The 23509-nt window shown below is 40.9% G+C and overlaps 1 pseudogene; it reads left to right on the top strand.

The window, feature by feature from the left end:
* The first annotated feature begins 1012 nt into the window (after positions 1 to 1012).
* LOC130037027 (uncharacterized) lies at positions 1013 to 1123 on the top strand (annotated as a pseudogene).
* The last annotated feature ends 22386 nt before the right edge of the window (positions 1124 to 23509 follow it).

The following is a 23509-nucleotide window of genomic DNA, read 5'->3' as shown; positions in this document are numbered from 1 at the left end:
ATCTCCATCCCAGTCTGAGCTGCCACCTCCTGGGAAGGTCAAATTGGTACCTTTGCCGTTTCTTACCATGGAGAATCCACAAGCTGAACCTGTTCCTCGGAGACGAAAATCTGAAGCCACACATCTTCCTGCTGCAGCTAACCCTGCCAAGCCTGGCTCTACCAATGCAGCTCAGCCAAATGCTGCCAATTTTTCCCCGTCAACCACTGCATTTTTGCCTGGTCCTTCCAATCCTGCTAAGTCCATTTCAACCAACCTATCTCGACCAGGTTTGCAGAACCCTAGTAGCCGGCCTATTCATCAGCCTGCAGCTTCTAGACCTGATCCCTACAAGACAGCAGCTGGCACTTCTCTACAGCGGGAGGCTCCTCCTGTCTGTGTGAACAAGCGCCAGTCTCCACCCAAACGTCAGAGTCACTTTCTCCTCCAAGACTTCCGTTTCCAACCTAAACCATGGAGAAAGCCCAATGTTCCCGAGCCAGTCATGTCAAAGCCCATCACCAAAGAGCAGAGACCAGAGCGTGAGGCTATGAAAAGGAAGGCTCAGCAGGAGCGTGAGAACGATGCCAAACACACCTCTTTGGGGGAAAGTGCAGTTCTTTATTGCGAGGGAAAAAGAGTTGGACATCTCTCTCTACTATGGCTACGTAATGTAAGAGCTGGAATGGTAGGTTCCACTTTAGGTACCAGATGGTTGCCCTAGGCAAACACTGAAATGCCATACACCATTTATTTATTCTAATTTTTTTTTTCAAATTAAAGAGATGCATCGAACTCGGGTCGGCCATGTTGGCTGTGTGCAAGGCAAATGCCCTACCGCTGTGCTATCACTCCAGAGATGCATCATAGTTAATTGATTGTTAATAAATGTTCTGAATTTTGAGATGCTGTCAACTGTGGTTGATTTTGGGAGTGGCTGGGTGTTGAAGGAGGAGCTGGGAAAGAATGAGAAGTTAGATAGAGGAAAAAGGGGGAATAGACAAGACTCTAAGAAATACAAACATGGTCCAGGGCAGGGGAGATACCATGATCATGTAGGTGGTTTTCCCAGGGTGAGGCCCATCCATTGCACTTGGGATGTGCTGACCCCTGCGATTTCCCCAAATGTGGGAAACTCGACTGCATAAAGCCCTTAAGAGGAGAAATTGCATGGGCCTGATGAAGAGTGGGGTAGGGTCAGAGGAAGAGTAAGCTGACAGGGCATTTGCTCTGCAAGCAAGAAGGACACAGTTCAATTCTTGCAATCTTTTATGCTCCCCAGAGACCCACCAGATGTGAAACTTGACCACAGAGCCAAGAGTAAGACTAGAGCACAGTCAAGTATGCCCATCACTGGTGTCCTCGAAAAAAATGGGAGAAATGGCACGGTTTGCAGTTTTCGGTTAAAATAATAAATTTGGAATAGGCTGAGGAAGGCAGATGAGTCTAAGATGATGAGAAGAAAAGTAAAAATTCTTCCATAGAGGCTGTGTTTACACCTCATGGCCTCCTTTGGAAAGGAAGCAAATTTGAGACACATCACTAAAAGGTTTGGGTGGTCTATCCATAAATGATGGTTGGGGAATGCGAACACATACACTGTGGAATAAACCTACCAGATGAGTGATCAAAGCCCTCAGAGTCATTCAAGGATGACTCTTAACAAGGAAAAAGCCAAGAGAACAGTTGACGCATGAAGCCTGAAGATCAGCTCCTGGTAGATGCTAAAATAAGACACCATGTCCTCGAGCCCTCTTTTCAGCACCCCTAACTGCACAATTTCAATTATTCCCAACAATATTCAGAGTTGCTATCATGGTGACACTTTACTAGTGAGTTTCAACAATGCGGTCCATTGCCTATGTAAGTCTTTGGATTTGTAAACTCCCCAAGGTAGCCAAGCCAGCTTTCAGGAAATTTCTGGTGGCGGGAGCTCAAATTATATTAGCTTGAGGGGCTGGTCTTTGGTCTTCCATGGTCCCTGTTGCCTGTAGCTTTCTCTAAACATCGCTTTTAACTGCCGTTCACACAAGAACCAACTTTATAAATGACGTTGTGGTTCCATTGTGGTAGGTACCATACAAAGACATGCATCCTAGGTCACCACTCCCAAAGCAGTTAGTACGAATTGACCTTGAGCCTGAAAGGTTGTGGTAGAAAGAGATGGTCCTAGGAGAGTTAATGCGGTGATGGATGGTTGGAAAGGAAACCGGGAAGGGTAGCGAAGTGGAAATCTGGTGATCATCATGGGATAATTGGTGGATTTTTTTCAAATACGTTAAAATATTTTTGAAAATGAAATTCAAGACAAACATACGAAAATAAGATAGGTTCCAAAGTACAGTTTACATATAAGACCCAGAAAGCTGAAAGGGCTGGCATTCCTTCTGGAACTTTTAATCATACCGTTTACTAAATATGTTATTTTCACATCAATTACCTGTGGAGAGGAATAGTGAGAAACAGAATGCCACCAGAAAAGCAAACTGGATGACCACCTTCATTAAAAGCCAGGTGGAAGGTGTTCACATGGATCCCAAGTGCAAATATATGTTAACAGGAACATATATTTAACCAACTCTGCTTGGTACCAGTAATAACTTTGTTGAAAATGGGGAGAAATGAAAGCAGTTTCTGAATGACATGAGACTAACCAGTTAATAGATTTTCTCAGGAAAGGGTAGTTGACTGACTGGGAACAGAAAAACGTGAAAAGTGTTTTGCTACCTTTAATGTATGGCTGGAGGGAATTGATACCAGAAATCACTTAAAACTAACAAGCTTCAACTCTCCTGAAGGAATGTTGTATTCTTAATAACTTAATCACTTAACTTCCCGTTAGTCTTCGATTTGCTTGAGCGGGTGCCAGTAACATCTCCATTTGTCCCTGGCGCGTGCTAGTGTAGCCCAATGGCATCTGTTCGCTCCGGGAACATGAAGGGCCTCAAACCGATCGTTAATGATCTTGACGAAGAAATCAGACCATCTGGAAGTTGGGCGGCCACGCGGTCTTTTGACATCCCGAGGAATCCAGTCGGTAACAGCTCTAGTCCAGCGGTCGTCTTTAAATCTCATTACGTGACCAGCCCATCTGATTTTTGACACCTCGGTAAATGAGACAGCGTCCCTGATTATTGATCGGTGATGGATGTCAGAACTCCGGATTCTTTCTCTCAATTGAGTGAAACGTGATATTCCAAGCATAACTCTTTCTATTCTTCCTTGGGAGACCTGAATACCATTCTCATCTTGTTTGCGTAGGGCCCAGGTCTCTGAGGCATATGTTAATGCAGGAAGAACAGTGGAATCAAAGAGATGTGCCCAGAGCCGGAGGTTCTTCATCCTCTTAGCTATTTCTTCGACGTTCTTGAAGGCATTCCAAGCCGCTCTCTTCCTCCTGCACAGCTCGGGTGCCAGGTCATTTGTCATGTTGACCTCTCGAACTAGGTGCACATAGCTGATGCTTTCGGAGATGGTCGTTTCGTTGAGAGCGAATGGGGCATCAGGAACAAGGCTGCTTCTCATAAACATTGACTTCATAAGATTCAGCTGCAGTCTTATCTTCCCACACTCACGGTCAAAGTCGGCCAGCATCTATCTTCGTTGTCTACGCACCAACATCTTATTATGATGAAAGAGAAATCGAGAAGTTCTACATGGAGCTAGAGAAGTTCTATAAAGACCACACCTTCTACAAGATCATTGTGCGTGATTTTAATGCCAAGATAGGACCGAGAAGATCAGCTGAAGAACTTCACATCAGGATCCATGGCCTAGAATGGAACGAACAGGGTGAGAGACTGTCTGAGTTCATCATGTTGACCAAGACCATTCATGGTAACTCACAGTTCCAGAAGGCAGAATCTAAACGATGGACATGGGAGTCTCCCGGTGGAAGATTCCACAACGAAATAGACCACATCATATTCACTTGACGGTTTTGCCTGACAGATGTCACTGTTGTGCCAAAATTTCGAACGGGATCGGACCACCGTCTCCTTCGTGCAAAATTCTACTTCACAGAGCAGGGAGAAAGGGCTACAAAGTTCAAAAAGAGAACTCTCAGAATGACCACCAACTGTGAACTCTTTGGTACTATTGCGGCAACATGGGAAGATGCCATTGTTGACAACATTGACGAGGAATATGATCGACTGGTTCAGCACCTCCATGTATGGGCGAGGAATTCCAAGAGAGAGATAAGCACAAAAAATCGCCTTTCTTCAAAAACTCTTGAGCTAATTCGCCAGCATGGTTTGGCGCATGCCTCAGGCAACCGCAAGCTAACATCCGAGCTCGCAAAGCAGTGCAGAGATGCGATCAAGGAAGACCTGAAAGAGAGAAGAGCAGAAGTACTGGTAGATGTGGCAGAAGCCGGGAAAAGTATTCGTAACACCCGCCTGTCCTTCGCCAACTACAAGACCAAGATGACTGCCCTCTGACGTCCTAAATGGATCCATCACATCCTCCAGAATGGCAATGGAGAAGATTATCCAATTTCTGTTACTATAAATTGTTTATTGAGATATTATAATTGTAATGTTTTCAAGCTAAGATTACATTGATGTGGACATTTATATCTATTTGTCTACTTTTCTAATTGTTTCCTTAATATCAATACTTAAAAGCTAACTTACTTATGACTGGATATGTAGCTCAGGACAAAAGAACTTGGCTTGCATGTATGAATTTTGGTTTCTATTTTTAGCACTATAGAAGCAAAAGCAAAATCATTAACTGTGTTTGGAAATATGCTTCAGTGGTAAAATATTTGCCGCACATTTCTGAGGTTATGAGTTTGATCCTTGAATTTTCTTATACACACACGAAAGCTAACTTACAACAAAGTCTCACACTGGAGACCTAACTGGGCCCGCTCAAGAAAATCGATGAACAACGTGAGGACAGTGACAGTGACATTGACTTAATGAACATTAAACTGCTTTAAGCTATATATTGCCTAACTATTATACAGATTTATTTCTCAATAAAATAACTTTAAAAGGCCTATTTTCTAGCATCTTTGCTAGGGAAAGATAGCACCTGATATTTCAATACTCGTAATTTGGGGGACATTTTAATTTATCATTTTATTTTGTGCTCTTTGTCTACCAGTGAACTTGAAAATTGCTCTTGTGTGGTACTACATGGAAAATATTATGCTATGGGAAATGAGTCAGAAACAGAGGGACAGACATAGAAAGATTGCATTCATCTGGGTAATATAAAGTAACAAAATAAGACACTAACACACAAGTACAACTGTCATAAATACCAGGTTGTTCACTCCATGACTTAGAGGCCAGCTTTACTCTCTAGGGGTAAAGGCAGTGCAGATAGAGAATGGAGCACCCAATAAAGGGTGCTGGGAAGATCTGCCCAGGATGGGAGATGCCTGTTGAAATTAGTCTATGGACCGAACAGGATTGCCACCCAATGTCCCTTTTGTAGATCATAGCACCCAAAAGGAGAGATAGAACAAAAGGTAGTGCCCTGCCAAAGAGGCAGGGTGGGATGGGGGATGGGGAGTAGGAGGGATACTTGGATTGGTGGGAGTGGAGATTGGCCACTGGTGGTGGGATGGGTACTCGATCACTGTATAACTGAAACCCAAGTGCAACAACTTGTAAGTCTAAACTATACCTCATGGTGTTTCATAATAAAACAAAACAAAACAAATTTCAAAAAAAAAGAAAATTGCTCTTGTGTTTACTAGTCATTTACACTTCTTTCAATAGACATTATATGATCATGGTTTATGCTTATTTTTTCTATCAAGTTTAATAGCGAAATATTGATTTATTTCACAACACTAATTTTTTAAAACCATTCATCTTTGGCCTATCATAATAATTGCCAGTATTTGTTGGTGTTGCTGGTTTTTTGATCACTTAATTTGCTTTTTGTCCTTTTCTTTCAGATTGTAAAATTTTGGACAAGTGAGCATATGTTTTCCTTTATCTTCTAAGTTTTAAACTGAGAACAATTGTTAGTCTTGTACAATTAAAATACCTTTGCATTTACTATTTCTTCTCATTTGATTTACTTTAACACATCTAGATTCATCTACAATTTATCCTAGTATGTCTTGTAATATTGAAAGAAACCACCATTTTTTTCAATCATAGCACTGTAGCACTGTCCTCCCGCGGTTAATCTATTTGCTGTAGCGGGAACCTGTAACATCTTACACCAAATTGTGAGACTTGTTGTCACTGATTTTGGCCTATAGAATAGGTCATGGGGAGCTTGCCAGGCTTTTGCTATGTGGACGAGATACTTTGGGTAATTTGCCGGGCAGAGGAATCGGAATCAGGGTTGGCCTCCTGCAAGGCAAATGCCCTACCCGCTGTGCTGTGAACGTTATCTAAAATATACTAGTAATACCAAATGTTGTTTCTTTAACAGTGCAATATAAAAGATTATTTAGTAATTTTCTTGATTTGTTAATGAAATAGCTAAGCTCTTGAGTAACATGGGAGTATTTTTCTAACACAGGAGTCTGAGGAAAGTGAAACTGTTATAACTGTCTTGTAGGATTCCATCTCCCTAGCCTGCTTCATTCTACCCCGCTCTCTATCCAATCCGGTCTTCTTCTTGGGATTCTGACCTCCTGATTGGCTAGCCTCTACCTTTCAACTGCCTACTTTATGACATCATTCTCCCACCAAACCAACCACCAACTGATAGAATCTTGGCAGTCCCATGTAGTAGTTTGTAAACAAATTTGAATCAGCATGGCAAGTGACGAGTGACCAATGACCAATCACCAGTGAGCAGTCGTTTGTACTGAACACTTGTGGTCTTAAGCCGCTACAGTGTTCAGACGTACTCTCGTACCGTCTCCTCTTCTCGTCTACCTTTCATCGGTATTTCCTCTTCTCTGTCCATGTCAGGTAAGGAATAATACTTTTCAAAGCTTTTCATTATATTTATCATCCCTTAACTTAGCAGTCAAGGAAAAACAGCACATAGTAATGAAAGAATATATTCAAGTAGAATTTTATAAGCCTCATTTTAGCTTGACTTTGACATTTGCTGTGTGATTTTAGACATTGGCTTACTTTCTCTCACATACAAAGTGTTTTTCCTCATTGATTACATTATATTTTAGACATACTTAGGAGCTCAAATACACACACATACATAAATACATATATATATGTATATATATGAGTGTTGATTGTCTGTGTTTCTTTTTCCTTTTAATAGTGAATTTTTCATGATATCCATTGAAAACAAGTAAATCAGATACCGTATTTTTACAGAAACAAAATATAAATGCTGTGGAAAACTGTTAATATATACTAGTATGTGTTCTCTGTAATGGTCTCTCCACTTGTATTCATACTTCAGTATTTTAAATATAGTGATATTACAAAGTAATAATCATTGATCTTTGAGATTTGATTTTAGCCAGGTAATAAGAAAATATGGGGCATGAGTAAGGTGTGGAGTGCTGAGGGTAGGGAGGCAAGCCCTCAAAGGTAAGAAAGTTTGGGAACACTTTCATCAAACAATGACCAATCGAAAGCTAGACGTGATGAGGGAGAAATAAATATGAAAGAAAGAACGAAAGAAAGAAAGTAAGAAAGAAGGAAAGCAAGCAAGCAAGCAAGCATAGGGACGTCGATTATCAAGGAAGGGGAAAACGTTTGTTCCGGATGTTGAAGAGAACCACAGATTTAAAATCAAAAAAGAAAGGTACCAGTAGGTAAAGCAGATTATCAGAAAGCCATCCTTGCTGGCATTTTTCCTTATTATCTCTTAGAACACAGTACTTGGTTCTTGACAATTTGAGTATAAAGACGCGTCAGAAATGATGCTTCCCATAAATAGCTAATAGTGCTGATCTAGGGCGGTGAAAGACACATAATCTTCAATGTTTTTATTACGTTATGGTTTTAAGTACATGTACACGCTGCCTGTTAAAATTAAAAATTGGTATATTCTAACTTGAATAAGGAGATTTGATTCATTTGTGTGGTAAGTAGGTTCCAGGTTAAAGCGGCTTCTCATCTTTACAAATAATATTTCATGTGATTTTTTCTTCCTAACATGAAAGTATTTTGATAATAGTGAACTTCTGTTTTAAATCCTAAGAGGAAAAAGAAAAATCAATTCTCACAGATCTAATTACACATTTTTGTCATATTTGTGAATTAAGATTTTTCCTACATTAAAGATATTTTATTGGATTTTGGTGCTCATTTATTAAACATTGAGAAGAACGTTTTCCTGGTTGATAAAGCTAATTCTAATCTAGGGGTTGAAAGTAAATTTGCAATATTTTGTGATCACTTTTTAAATGGTCTTTTCTGTGTCTTCTGTGATCAAGTGAAATCCTATGCTGTGTTAAACACGTGTTGTTTGCTGGTTAATATTCAAAGGTACTGATGAGAATAATTTTTTGTACTTTCGAAATTTCTTTCTGTATTTTACTTATTTAAAACATTTCTTGTCTATGAAATACAATCACGCATAATCCTATTTTCTTTTTGTTATGTAGTTACTGATAAATCCTTTCTCTTTAATGGACTGATAAAGTGTGCACTCAAAAATCACCTTCTATTCCATTTTTTGGCTAGAAGTTTTTTGTAAAATAGAATACTGCCTACATATTGTATATGTGGAAAAATTTATTAATAACCTTATTGCACTGTTTTATTTGGTTTTGTTTGGGATAACAGCCACTGTTTTTCAAGGCCTACTCTTTGGTCTGCTCTCCATAACATACTGTACTATGCTACTTGCCACGGAGTCCAGATTTCATTAATATCTATATTCTTTTTCTGTTATGTGATACATATTTTTCATGATGTTTTCTTTACCCTTCCTCCTATGTAAATCACATGAAATAGAAAAATTATATTCATGTATGCATTATTTTTCTTAGAATTATTAATAACTACATTTTAGACAGTTTAAGACACAGAGTTTAAATAAAGTTTTGCTTCAAAAACATTTCTTTGAAAAAACTCAAGTTGTCATTTTTGAAGTGTATCAAAAATGAGAGTAAACTTCAATGCATCCACAAGAGTAAGTCGTATGTGAACAGTAAGTAACAGGTACTCATGGCACAAGTCAAATGGAAACCTGATGATTACAATGGTAATAGTTGTAAAGACCCCAAATGTCTAAATTAATGTAAGGTATCTTCCTTCTGGTTTCTGGACTTGTAGTGATCATGCAGGGTCCTGGCCAAAAGTCCACATGCTTTAGGATGTGTAACCTGGAAATTCAAAAGGCACTGAGAGAGATAGTACTGGAGGGCATAAGGCACTTGTCTTGTACACAGCCAATCCAGTTGAATCTCTGTCACGGCATACACTCTCCCGAATGTTCTAAGGGGTCACTCCAGAGTGCAGAGCCAGGAAGAACCCAAGATCACTGTCAGTTGTTGGTCCAAACTCTACACCACCCTACGCCCCACCCAACAAAATTTATTGGAATATAGGAAATCTCTTTGCCATCTCTGGGCCTCAGGATTCTTCTTGTCCACTGAATGTTTTCCTTTCTCTTAGACTTCTTAATTTGAAAAAGTTTCCATTCTAGGAAACAGCATAGTACTCAGTAGGAGGCAATCTACAGGAATTTCTAGGGTAAGGAGAACTGTCTGTAAGCAAGAAATCCAGGTACAGACATGATCACCTGGCTCTTCTACAGTTCTGTGTTCACTTTGGGAGCACGATACGAAATGCACAAAGTGCCAAAAAGTTCCAGGCTTTGAATCACCCCTAGTGGTTGGAATTTTGGAAACTCAGTTGACTGTTGGTACTAGAAGCATCTCGAAGGCTTAAATTTTAAGTTCAGATTGTTCCTCTCAGCGTTGAAGGAGATTATTAGTCTCACAGATTTTTTTCATCACCCTCTTGTTCCTTTCAGAAAATTTTCAAAATCCATCTGTATTGGGAACTGCACATACTCTGCAGCTTTCCCTTCCCGTGGTGAACAATGCAGCTTCCCGAACAGGAAGTGTCTGCAACTACTCCAGAGTATCTGCTCCAGCTGGTAGTTCTGCTTGGCTCCTGCCCTCAGCCTCTGGCACCTCTTTCCAACCACTGATGGGTAGTGCCTATCTTTACCAACATTTCAGCACAACAATGCTGTCTGGAGTGTTTCACCAGAGTCATATATCCACCTCAGCTGCTTCCTACCTGAGTGTTTTGGAATGGGATATTGCAGGAAGTGCTGAAGAGAAATCTTCCATGGGAGACTTTTCTGTGACTATTCTTGACCAAGACACCGCTGTCTCTTCCATATCTATGGCAGCTCGCTATGAGAAAATCCTAGATACCAACAACACGGTGTCTGTGTACCCATCACTTTCTGCCAGTCTTGTGGAAAGAACACCATTTCTGGTTCCACATCAGAGTCAAAGCCTGTCACTTCCCTACCAGGAAGGAAGCCAGGTGTATTACTATCATCCAGGCAATCTGGGAACTCTCCTTTCCGGTCTGCTGTTCTATGACTCCATTTCATACACAGGGCTAAATGGCTCTGCCCCCAATCTTACAGCAACTCATCGCGAGAGATGGTTATGGGTCTCAAGGAGGTTCAGTCCGCAAATAACCAAATACCAGACTCCTACTCTGGAATGACTTCTCTCTGTCTGCTCAACCTATCACAGAATTGAGTTATCAAGGTGAGGAAAACGGAGAGAAGAGAAAGAAAATTCAAAAATTGGGGTCAAATAAGAGGAAAACTGATCGTAGAGAGGTGGTATTCATATACACTGAGATTTTTAAATTAAAAAAAATCTCAGTTCATGTTTACTCCCCTCACTCATTTTACAGCATGTTATTTTCACACTCAATATAAGAGCTCCTAATGGAGATTGGAAGTTATGATAGTATAATGGACATCTAAGTTTCTTATAATGAAATGTCAGGAGCAGAGAAAAGAATGCCACATTTTTTCCCTTGTTATTTCATTTTTTTAATTTTTATTAGTTAAACGTCATGAGGGACAGTTGTAGACTTACAAATTATTGTGATTCGATTTCATTTATACAATCATGGAGTACCTATCCCTCCACCAGTGCCCATTCTCCAGCACCACGGTCCCAGTGTTCCTCCTACCACCCATACCCCCCATCCCACTCAGTCTCTGTGGCAGGAAATGCTACATTTTTCACTGTTCTATGTCAGCAGGCCTCAAGAATTACCACACTAAAAGTAAAATACATTTCTTAAACTAGTGTTTTGTTATTTTCTTAAGAAGTTTCAGAACTCTAATTGTAATGGTACCACTTTAACTTTCCCTTCCATAAATGAACAGCAAGGTTCTGAATACACTTGTGGTTCAGAGATTCTGACTCAAATCATGAAACCTAGAATCTGTACCTCAGCACAAATATCACGCTGAATTAGTGCTTCATTCATACTCTTATTCTATGATATTAACGGCCTTTTATTTGTTCATGAAAGTGAATAAATTGACAGTACAATACATTACAAAGCTAAGCTCTATATGGCACTTATTAGTTTGTAAAAGTAAAGTAAAGGCCCTCCCGTTGATCATCAATTTGCTCGAGCGGGCCCAGTAACGTCTCCATTGGAGACTTTGTTTTTACTGTGTCTGGCATATCGAATACTCTCGGCAGCTTGCTGGGCTCTCCGAGAGGCGCAGAGGAATCAAACTCGGGTTGGCCATGTTGGCCGCGTGCAAGGCAAATGCCCTACCTGCTGTGCTATCGCTCCAGCTGTATTAGTTTGAAAATCTATAATTACTTAAAAAAAAAAAAACTTTTGTTTGGAGGACGTTGAATCTGTGTCATAGACCGAAGTGCTCAGGGATTACTCCTGGATCTGTGCTGGAGATCACTGCTGAAGATGCTTAGGAGATCATAGGTGATGCGAAAGATCAAAGTGAGGTCAGGTGTGCGCAGGGCCATTGCCTTAACAAATGTACTATCACTCTTCCCAAGTCTCTTATTTTTCAAGTTAGTTTACACAGAAATTCTTAAAATACAAAGAAAACCAAAAAACAAGAGCACTACATGACAAACAGTAAGAACTACAACATTTACCTCCAATCTTCAAGCACAGGACTTGTCCATTATCCGTAGAATACCCAGTAACAATCCACTGCCTATTGCTGGTAGGTGCACAGTTGTTGCACCACTAGTTTTGTGGACCAAATATCTCATTTCGCAGACACTGATTTCTTCCTTGGTTCCTTTTTAGTGATGAATTTCCTGGGGATAGAGACTTCCCTGTTATCACAACTTTCAGGTAAGACATTTGGTCTGACACAAATTTCCGAATTGCCCCCATGTTGCAGTAGCAGGATTCAAAGACCTGTGAGTAATCCACCACCAGAGTTTCGGGAAGTTCCCATAATATCTCCAGCCAAAGTAACCTGGCGCTGACCCCAACTCCAACTCAGGAACAAAAAGTTAAGAATTTTGATCAGATGAAAACTGGGCTTTCAAAACCTCTCGAGACCTACCAGATCCCCGTAGACCTAAAACAATGCACAGATCTGCAGATAATGAACACCACTGACACCATCACTCTGAAGCAGGTGCAAGAAAATTCAAGTGGCACCAAGGGGGCCTCCGATGCAGAAAGGAAGAACAAAAAGGAGGCTTCTGAAACTCTTGAGGGAGAAGCCAAGGCCAAAATCCAGCCAAAAGTCCTAGAATGCTTGCTAGGGGGTGGGGGGATTGTTCGTAATGCTGCAGTCAGTGATAGGTGTCCTGTGACCACGGCCAAAACTAACAGCAAACCTCACAAAGCTGCCTCCAGCAGGATCAGCAAGAAAAAGAGGCATGAGCAGCAGAAGACAAAAAACACCCGAGTAAACTCTAAGAAAGCTAATGAGTGTAAGCAGCCAGGGAACAAGGTCAAGGCAGAAGAAATTCCACCATTGGCAAGATGAAATGCAAGAAAAGTCAACCTGAGTTTTTCCAAGAGGCCGTTAAAAAGCCCCGCCGCTACCTAGGCATACACATGCTGGATTCGGTCCAAGTGTTTCATGCTCTGGGGAAGAAGAGTGATCCAAAACCTGGAATCTCTTCCTCCCAGGGCCTGAGTAGCTCAAAGAAGCCTAAAGATGTCAAGCCATCCTCAGCTGTCAAGTCATAGCTAGGTGCTACAGGGGATGGAAAAGGCCTTGAGAAAACTCAGGTCAAAGCACAGAAACCAAGTAGCCGTGCTGAAAAATGCTCATCTCCATCCAAGTCTGAGCTGCCACCTCCTGGGAGGTCAAATTGGTACCTTTGCCGTTTCTTACCATGAAGAGTCCCCAAGCTAGACCTGTTCCTCAGAGACGACAATCTGTGGACTCACATAGTCCTGCTGCAGCTTACCCTGCCAAGCCCGAATCTATCAATGCAGCTCAGCCAACTACTGCCAATTCTTCCCGGTCAAACACTCCATTTTTGTCGATTCTCCCAAACTTGCTCAGTCCATTTCAACCACCCATTTCGACCAGGTTTGCAGAACCCTACTATCCGGCCTATTCGTCACCTCACAGCTTCTAGACCTGATCCCTACAATAGCAGCTGGCATTTCCCTCCAGCTGGAACCTCCTCCTGTCTTTGTGGACAAGCGGCAGTTGCCAACCAAATGTCAGAGTCAGTTTCTCCTCCAAGACTTCCGTTTCCAACCGATTCCATGGAGAAAGCCAAATGTTCCCGAGCCAGTCATGTCAAAGCCCATCACCAAAGAGCAGAGACCAGAGCGTGAGACTATGAAAAGGAAGGCTCAGAAGGAGTGTGAGAACGCTGCCAAACACACATCTTTGGGTGAAAGTTCAGAACTTTATTGAGAGGGAAAAAGAGATGGACATCTCTTTCTACTATGGCTACGTAATGGGAGTAGCTGGAACGGTAGGTTCCACTTGAGGTACCAGATGGTTTTCCTAGGCAAACACTGACATGCCATACTCATTTTATTTATTCTAATATATTTTTTCAAATTAAAGAGATGCATCATAGTTAATTGGTTGTTAATAAAAGTTATGAATTTTTAGATGCTGTCAACTGTGGTTGTTTTTGGGAGTGGCTGGGGGTTGAAGGATGGGATGGGAAAGAATGGGAAGTTAGAGATAGGAAAAAGGGTGAATAGACAAGACTCTACGAAATACAAACTTGGTCCAGGGTTATAAAGCCCATCAGATGAGAAATTGCATGGGTATGATGAAGAGTGGGGTAGGGTCAGAGGAACATTATAGCCTACAGGGCATTTGCTCTGCAAACAAGAAGGACTCAGTTCATTTCTTGCAGTCTTTTATGGTCCCCAGAGACCCACCAGATCTGAAACTTGAGCACAGATCCAGAGATAAGATCATAGCACAATCAAGTATTCCCCATACCTGGTGTCCTCCACAAAAAAATTGGGAGAAATGGCACGATCTGCAGTGTTTGGTTAAAAGAATAAATTTGGAATAGGCTGAGGAAGGCAGATGAGTCTAAGATGACCAGAAGAAAAGTAAAAATTCTTCCATGGAGGCTGTGTTTACGCCTCCTGGCCACTTTTGGAAAATAACCAAATTTGAGACACATCACTAAAAGGTTTTGGTGGTCTATCCATAAATGATGGCTGGGGGATTCGAACTCATACACTGGGGAATAAACCTACCTGATGAGTGATCAATGCCCTCAGAGTCATTCAAGGATGACTCTTAACAGGGACAAAACCAAGAGAACAATTGAAGCATGAAGCCTGAAGATCAGCTCCTGGGAGATGCAAAGATAAGTACCAATGTCCTCGGGGCCTCTGTTCAGCACCCCTAGCTGCACCATTTCACTTATTCCCAGCAATATTCAGAGTTGCTGTTACGGTGACACTTCACTAGCGTGTTTTCACAATGCGGTCCATTGCCTCTGTTAGTCTTTGGATTTGTAAACTCCCCAAGGTAGCCAAGCCAGTTATCAGGAAATTTCTGGTGCGGGAGCTCAAATTATATTAGCTTGAGGGACTGGTCCTTGGTCTTCCATCGTGCCTGGTTCCTGTAACCTGCTCTAAACATCGCTGTTAACTGCAGCTCACACAAGAACCAACGTTATAAATGGCTTTGGGGCTGCGTTGCCAGAGGTACTGGACTAAGACATGCGCACTAGGTCACCACTTCCAAAGCAGTAGGTACCGGTTCTCCTTCAGCCGGGAAGGTGTTGGTGGAAAGAGATGGCCCTAGGAGTCTCAATCGGGTGATGGATGAATGGAAAGATAACCGGGACGGGTAGAGAACTGGACAGCTGGTGATCATCATGGGATAGTTGGTGGATGTTTTTCAAATACGTTAAATATTATTTGTAAATAATATTCAAAACAAAAATACGAAAATAAGATAGGTTCCAAAGAACAGGTTACATATAAGACCGAGAGAGCTGAAAGGGCTCACATTCATTCTGGAGCTTTCAAACATACCATTTACTAAATATGTTACTTTCACATCACTTAGCTGTGGAGAGGAATAGTGAGAAACAGAATGCCACCAGAAAAGCAAACTGGATGACCACCTTCAAAAAAAGCCAGGTGGAAGGTGTTCACATGGATCCCAAGTGCAAATATATGTTAACAGGAACATATTTTTAACTAACTCTGTTTGGTACCAGTAAATACTTTGTTGAAAATGGGGGGAAATGAACGCAGTTTCTGACTGACCTGAGAAGAACCAGTTATTAGATATTCCCAGGAAAGGGTAGTTGACTGGCTGGGTACAAAAAAACGTGAAAAGTGTTTTGCTACCTTTAATGTATGGCTAGAGGAAAATGATCCCAGTCAACTCTCAAAACTAACAAGCTTCAACTCCCTTGAAAGAAAGTTGTATTAACTGAGGAAAAATTGCTGGGAGAAAAGTCTGAAATGATGAGAAAAGAGACAATAAGGGTAAAAGGAAGGGCTTGAAATTTGGCGAAAACAAAGCTTGAAACAAGAAGATCTAGTGGGAACATGATCTACTGGGAATGGGATCTGAGGAGGAAAATAGCAATATCAGGGATGTGAACAAGGAAAACCAAGTTAATGAAGACTTAGTTAGCTGACTACTCTATGGGCAACATGGTTCCAAGAATACCAGAATTTACCAAGGAATTTACTTTAATTTTCTTTTTTATATGGAAAATTACAACATGTATTTTTGCCTTCTTAAAACACAATTTGGAGTGTTCATTTCTTTCTCAATATTCTGTTCATTTGTGTAAGCATCTTAAACAACTGTTGGATAACAGAATTATATGATCAGACTTATTTTTTACTTTAATGTTTAGTTGAGATTACTGAAAACTCGGTCTAAATTGAAGTTTGTCTTGATTGGTACAAGTAGAGAAGGGAGGACTAGGGATGGAATTAGAGATTATAGGGTACCACATTTAGTTCCTAATAAAACAAGTAAAGCACAGTGTCCCAAAGAGACTATTGAAAAAGATATTCATCTCTATTTAACCTGTATATTCAGTATTTTCTATATTAAATTAAAAATGAAAGAATGTTCCTATATTTGGTCTTTTAAAGACATTCCAGGTTGGTTAAGGAAAGAAACACTGCCTATGAAATCATAACAACGTAACTATAAAAATCTGATTACTACTTAAATTTCCAAGAATGTCAGTGCTAAGAATTATTTGTCTTGATTTCCTTAGTGTACATGATCACTTAATCACTTAACTTCTCGTTAGTCGTCAATTTGCTCGAGCAGGTGCCAGTAATGTCTCCATTTGTCCCTGTCACGGGCTAGTGTAGCGCAATGGCATCTGTTCGCTCCGGGAACATGAAGGGCCTCAAATCGATCATACGTGATCTTGACGAAGACGTCTGACCATCTAGTAGGTGGGTGGCCATGCGGTCTTTTGACATTCCGTGGCGTCCAGTGGGTAACAGCTCTAATCCAGCGGTCGTCTTTAAATCTCATTCCGTGACCAGCCCATCTGATTTTCGAAACCTTGGCAAAAGAGACAGCGTCCTTGATTCATGATCGTCGACAGATGTCATAACTCCAGATTCTTTCTCTCATTTGAGTGAAACGTGATATTCCAAGCATAGCTCTTTCTATTCTTCTTTGGAAACCTGAATAGAGTTCTCATCCTGTTTGCGTAAGGCCCAGGTTTCTGAGGCATATTTTAATGCAGGAAGTACAGTGGAATCAAAGAGATATGCCTAGAGCCGGAGGTTCGTCGTCCTCTTAGCTATTTCTTCGACATTCTTGAAGGTATTCCAAGCTACTCTCTTCCTCCTGCACAGCTTGTATGCCAGGTCATTTGTCATGTTGACCTCTCGACCTAGGTACACATAGCTGTTGCATTCGGAGATGGTTGTTCCATTGAGAGTGAATGGGGCGTCAGGAACGAGGCTGTTTCTCATAAACATTGTCTTGGTAAGTTTCAGCTGTAGTCCTACATTTCCACACACACGGTCAACGTCGGCCAGCATATGTGCCGCTTGGCTGATGTTTGGTGTTATTAAAACAATGTCATCAGCAAAGCGGAGGTGGTGTAGTTGCCGACCATCTATTTTCACTCCCATTCCTTCCCATTCCAGTCATCGCATGATGTTCTCGAGGGTGGCACTGAAGATTTTCGGTGAAATGGTAACACCCTGCCGCACCCCTCTCTTGACGTCAACGATCACTTCTTTGTAGAATGATGACATCCTGGTAGTGAAGCTGCAATACAGCTCACAGAGGATCCTGATGTATTGGGCTTGAATGCCCTGATTGGCTAGGGCTTCAATGACCGCTTCCGTCTCAACAGTATCAAAGGCCTTTTTAAATCAATGAATGTTAAACCGAGCGGCATCTTGAACTCCCGAGAAACATCAATGAGTTTGGTTATCGTGTGGATATGGTCGATGGTGCTGAATCCTTTGCGGAACATGGCTTGCTCGCATGGTTGTCCTTCATCTAGTGTTCTGCCAATCCTATTTAGGATGACTCGAGTGAACAACTTGTAGATGACAGACAATAGGCAGATCGGGCGATAGTTGCCAATGTCATGGATGTCTCCCTTCGTGAACAGTAGTACGGTCCTGCTGGTTTTCCATTGGGACGGAACCTTGTATTCAGGCAGGTAGCTAGTGAAGAGCCAAGCCAGTGTATTGATGAGTACTGACTGCAGGTTCTTCAGGTGTTCAGGTCTGACCTTGTCTGGCCCAGATGCTGTTTGTTCCTTTACCAACGAAATGGCGTGTCGGATTTCGGAAGGGAGAACTTTGGGAATGACATGTCCATCCTGTGGAATTTGGTATGTCGGCAAGTGGACATGGCTGTCGAAGAGATTTGAGTAGAAGTCATGGTAATTTTCTCCATTGCCGTTCTGGAGGATGTGATGGATCCATCAGGACGTCGGAGGGCAGTCATCTTGGTCTTGTAGTTGGCGAAGGACAGGCGGCGTTACGAATACTTTTCCTGGCTTTTGCCGCATCTACCAGTACTTCTGCTCTTCTCTCTTTGAGGTCTTCCTTGATCGCATCTCTGCACTGCTTTGCGAGCTCGGATGTTAGCTTGCGGTTGCCTGAGGCATGCGCCAAACCACACTGGCGAATTAGCTCAAGAATTTTTGAAGATAGGGGATTTTTTGTGGCTATCTCTCTCTTGGAGTTCCTCACACATTCATAGAGCTGCTGAACCAGTCGATCATATTCCTCGTCAATGTTGTCAACAATGGCATCTTCCCATGTTGTCGCAATAGTACCAAAGAGTTCCCAGTTTGTGGTCATTCTGGCAGTTCTCTTTTTGAACTTTGCAGCCCTTTCTCCCCGCTCTGTGAAGTAGAATTTTGCACGAAGGAGGCGGTGGTCCGATCCCGTTCGAAATATTGGGACAACAGAGACAGCTGTCAGGCAAAACCGTCAATTGAATATGATGTGGTCTATTTCGTTGTGGAATCTTCCACCGGGAGACTCCCATGTCCATCGTTTAGATTCTACCTTCTGGAACTGTGTTACCATGAATGGTTTTGGTCGACATGATGAACTCAGATAGTCTCTCACACTGTTCGTTCCATTCTAGGCCATGGGTCCCGATGTGAAGTTCTTCAGCTGATCTTCTCGGTCCTATCTTGGCATTAAAATCACCCACAATGATCTTGTAGAAGGTGTGGTCTTCTTTATAGAACTTCTCTAGCTCCATGTAGAACTTCTCGATTTCTCTTTCATCATAATGAGATGTTGGTGCGTAGACAAAGAAGATAGAAACTGCAGGCAGTGAGCCACATCTATTCAAATGTAAACTTCCGATTCGGGTTGTTATTCATTCCAATGAATCAATGCTCTTGGCCAAGTTTGTGTTGACAAGGACACTGATACTTCCAACACCTCTTTTATCGCAAGTTCCCAGGAACAATTCTCCAGTGTCGAAAACGGCATCGTGAGATTCTTGTCTTCTTGTCTCGGTCAGACCAATGATGTCATACTTGATCATTCGCGCTTGTACCATCAGGTCCTCGATGGATGCATCTGATGCTAGCGTACATGCATTGAAAGTACAGACGATCATTTTTGTCTTCCTTCGTTGTGGCAGCCTAGGTCGGCCTTGAGATTTTGTCGGCCTCTCCTTTCTCATCCTTCTCAGTGCTGCCATGTCGCTGAAGCCTTTGGGATTAGGTGAATGTACATGATACAGGGTTAGTGTACATGATAGTCATATGAATACACCTGTGTGAATATATCGCTGGTATCTAGAGAATAGATATATAGAAATTAGATCACATAGCTGAGTGTGATCTTAACTTTTCTACACACTCCCATGCCCCACACACCCAAAGACTTGTACTAATCCTTATAGATCCATGACTTTTCCTCCTCCCCTCTCCCAGAGTCTTTTAAAATTTCTTTTCAAGTACTAATGTAATGCGCTTTAGAAAATATTGAGTTAAACTTAATTGTTGTCATGTAGCTTTTAGATAGAGAACCAAGAAAATCTTATTAAAAGAGTATTTTTGTATTCTTTGAAAATGGTAATAAGAACATTATCCTTGAGTCCCGCAATAGACATTATATAAAGAATGTTGTGAGGAATTCCCTGTACAAATCAATACTCGAAGAAATAAATGACTTCTCTGAATGAGGATGAACTGGGACATTTCAAAGTATCAATCAGTGAATCAAAGATGAATCATACCATCCTATAGATAAAAATGATCTTGATGTAATCTAGTCAACACCATTACCTTTTTTTTCTTATACCAGCTGATAGCGCTTTTAATTTTTTAATTTTTATTTATTTATTTTTATTAATGAAACACCATGAGGTGCAGTTGTAGACTTACATACCTTTGTACTTGATTTTCAGATATACAAGAATCAAGTACACATCTTTCCACCAGTGAACATTCTCCACCACCAAGAAACCCAATGACCCTCCCACCCCCCATCTCCCCCATTTTGCCCCAACTCAGGGCATTCCCTTTGCTTTTTCTTTGTTTTAGGGTGTTGCGGTTTGCAACGGAGGTCAATACCATTACATTTTCAAAGAAGAAAATAGGCCCCTATATGTTCAAGACACTACTACTGTCCTGCGGTTCTTTCCAGTATGTACATTGCTCCAAGCCAGCCCTTTGAAAATATGCTGGGAAGTACAACTGGATGTTCCTTTCCTCACACTGACCTGGAAGACTCTTGCTGATTCTCAGCCACATCAACTATTTCATTTGTTGCCTGATATCACCTACTGTCCTTAATTTTTTAAAAAAAAAATATTTGATTTGTTTCGGGAATATAAAGAAAAAAATTAAATGGACTAATAAAACAAAAGTAAAATCAAACCTTTACACTCTGACATCAAAATCGTCCTAATAGGAGGGGAAGTAAATGACTGAAATGCGTAGGGGAGTGTTGTTAGTAGGTTGTGGACAATAGCTGGATATTTGACAGTGCATGGAGTATGAATACACAGTTGCAGAGATCAGGAACTCTGTACTTGAAGCGAATACAGTTTGTAAACTAGTCATCACAATTATATGTCTATATGAAATTTCTCTACATATGCTTTGTGCCTTCCATGCATGTATGTGTTATGCATTCCTTTATCATGAGCTCAGAAATGCATCTGAGGACACTCGGAAAATTAGTTGCGCCCCAAGTATGGGGAGAGAAGTAGTAAATAATTGGAGGAGAAAGAAATATGAGTTGGAGCTTAAGAGCCATGTAAGAGGAATATATAGATATGTATGTGTGTGTAAATACACATATATATGTATAAATATATATATGGGCTGGAGCCATAGCACAGTGGGTAAGACGTTTGCCTTGCAAGCGACCAACCTGGGTTTGGTTGCTCTCCTCCTCTCAGAGAGCCCGGCAAGCTACTGAGAGTAACCCTCCCTCATGGCAAAGCCTGGCAAGCTACCTGTGATATATTCAACATGCCACGAACAGTAACAAACAGTCTCACCATAGGGACGTTTCTGGTGCCCGCTCAAGCAAATCAGTGAACAATGAGAGGACAGTGCTACGGTGCTATGGTTAATTCAAACGTTGTTTATGCAAAATATGAAAGAATCAAATAAATATTCTATAAAGCTTATTTTACCTATTAAATTAATATAACTTTAAATAGTGTTTAGAAATGAAGTTGAAGAATTTTAAGGCTATAGAAAGATATTGACAATATATCAAGAAACACATGGATTTTTGAGGAGAAAGAACACGTACCTGTTGTCCTTTCTTAAGGTTATTTTTTTGGCTTTTATAGAATATGTTTTCCCTGAGTTTTTGTTAATCGCTTCCGTTTTTTTAGAAAGCATCATAATAAATTATATTTTTTAAAGAAGTAAATAAAGTTGTGTTTGTGAGTGGATTATGTATGTTTGGAACCTGGGAAGTATTTTGCTATGTAAGTTACATTAAACATGATATTTATAACAGAAATACCATCTGCAGTACTATTGACAATAGCCAGAAGAAACTATGGTATACCTACACAATTGAATACTACACAGTTTGCAGGAAACTGACATCATGAAATTTGCTTATAAATGGATGTACAGGGAAGAATATCATGCTCAATGAAATCAGTCAGAAGGAAAGGTGTATACCGATTGGACTACCCCATTTTTTGGATATAAAAAACCAGAGTATGAGACTAATACCCAATGATAGCAGAAACACAGGCCAGGAGAATTGATCAATTGTTGGATGCTTGCCACAAGTGCTGAAGGCGAGCATTTGGAATAAAGAAGGGACTGCTATGACAATGATAGTTGGAAGTGATTACTCTGGGTGAGAACTGAGTCCTGAAAGTAGGCCAATGAATAAACGTGAGAACCTCTCTCTCTCTGTATTACAATCCATAATGCCCAAAGGATGAGAGAGAGAGAGAGAGAGAGAGAGAGAGAGAGAGAGAGAGAGAGAGAGAGAGAGGTGCCTGCCATAGTGTAGAGAAAGCAGGCTGTCAGGTGGGGTTTGGGGTTGGGAGAGGGAGTGGTGGGAGAGAAACTGGGGACATTAGCAATGGAACTGTATACTAGTGGAGGTTAGGTGTTAAAATATCCTATGATTGAAACTGAATCATGAAAAGGTTTGTAATATGTGTCTCCTGCAGATTCAATACAAAAATATGATATTTAGTTTCTACCAGCATGACTAACCTATGAATTTGCTGAAATTTACTTTTATCACCTTGGCTGGGCTCATTACATGGATGTCTGTGTGGTAAAACTTTTTCCATTTTATGCGGACTGAAGAGACAAAAATCATAGGGTTGGGACTTCTGGTGGAAGGAGAGAAGAGCACAAAACACCCTGTTGACCACACCTCAGCAGGGTCACCTAACTTGCCTAATGACAGACCTCCTTCAATGATTTCTTCTTTTGTAATGTGGAAAAATGAAAAGACATTGCAGGCAGACAGGGGGTTGTCCCCTCCAGTAAACACTTTTTTCTTTTTGATCAGAATTGTTTAAAGATTATTTGAAAAATTTGGAGCTTACTGATTTGTTCTCATATATTTTCCCTACATAGTGTCAGTGGGCATTGATCTAGGAAGGCCAGCATGAAAAACTTGAGGTGTATGTCTTAACCACCAATGCCAACAATACTGTAAGTATGGAACCCAAAGTACAATAGTAAAACTTCAAAATGTGTTTGTCAAGGAAATCGGTGGGAATGCAGGGAGAAATGTGTAATCTGTTGGTGGAAGCATGCAGACACTGGTGGTGTGATTAGAATTGGAATATTGTATGACAAATCTCCATTATAAATGACTTTGAAAATCAAAATTGCCTAAATTTTTAAAAAAAGAGAAGTCAACTTACGTCTATGTTTCAAGAAAGCTTGTCTTAGCAAATTTTGGCAGGGAGACCATAGTTGGTAGAGAGAGGGAGAAAGAAAGGGAGATTTGACATTTGGGAAGAGAAGCCTGGATATCATGGAAGAGATGAAAGCTAATCTTAGAAGATTTGGAGCCATCAGAGTTTAGTGAGTTAAATGGTGAGAACATTGCAGTTTAGATACTTAAATTGTGAGATTGTTTTCAGTCATCACCACTGTATATATAGAAAGAGTTCAAAGACCTCACAGACATTCAGGCTATAATAACTAACAAGGGAAGCGTTTTTTTCCTGAAGCACTATGTAAGGATAATATATT

This window comes from Sorex fumeus, unplaced genomic scaffold, assembly GCF_029834395.1.
Source record: "Sorex fumeus unplaced genomic scaffold, SorFum_2.1 ptg000070l, whole genome shotgun sequence".
Taxonomy (NCBI): Eukaryota; Metazoa; Chordata; class Mammalia; order Eulipotyphla; family Soricidae; genus Sorex; species Sorex fumeus.
Note: the sequence above shows the minus strand (reverse complement) of the source record. Positions and strands in the feature narration are given on the sequence as shown.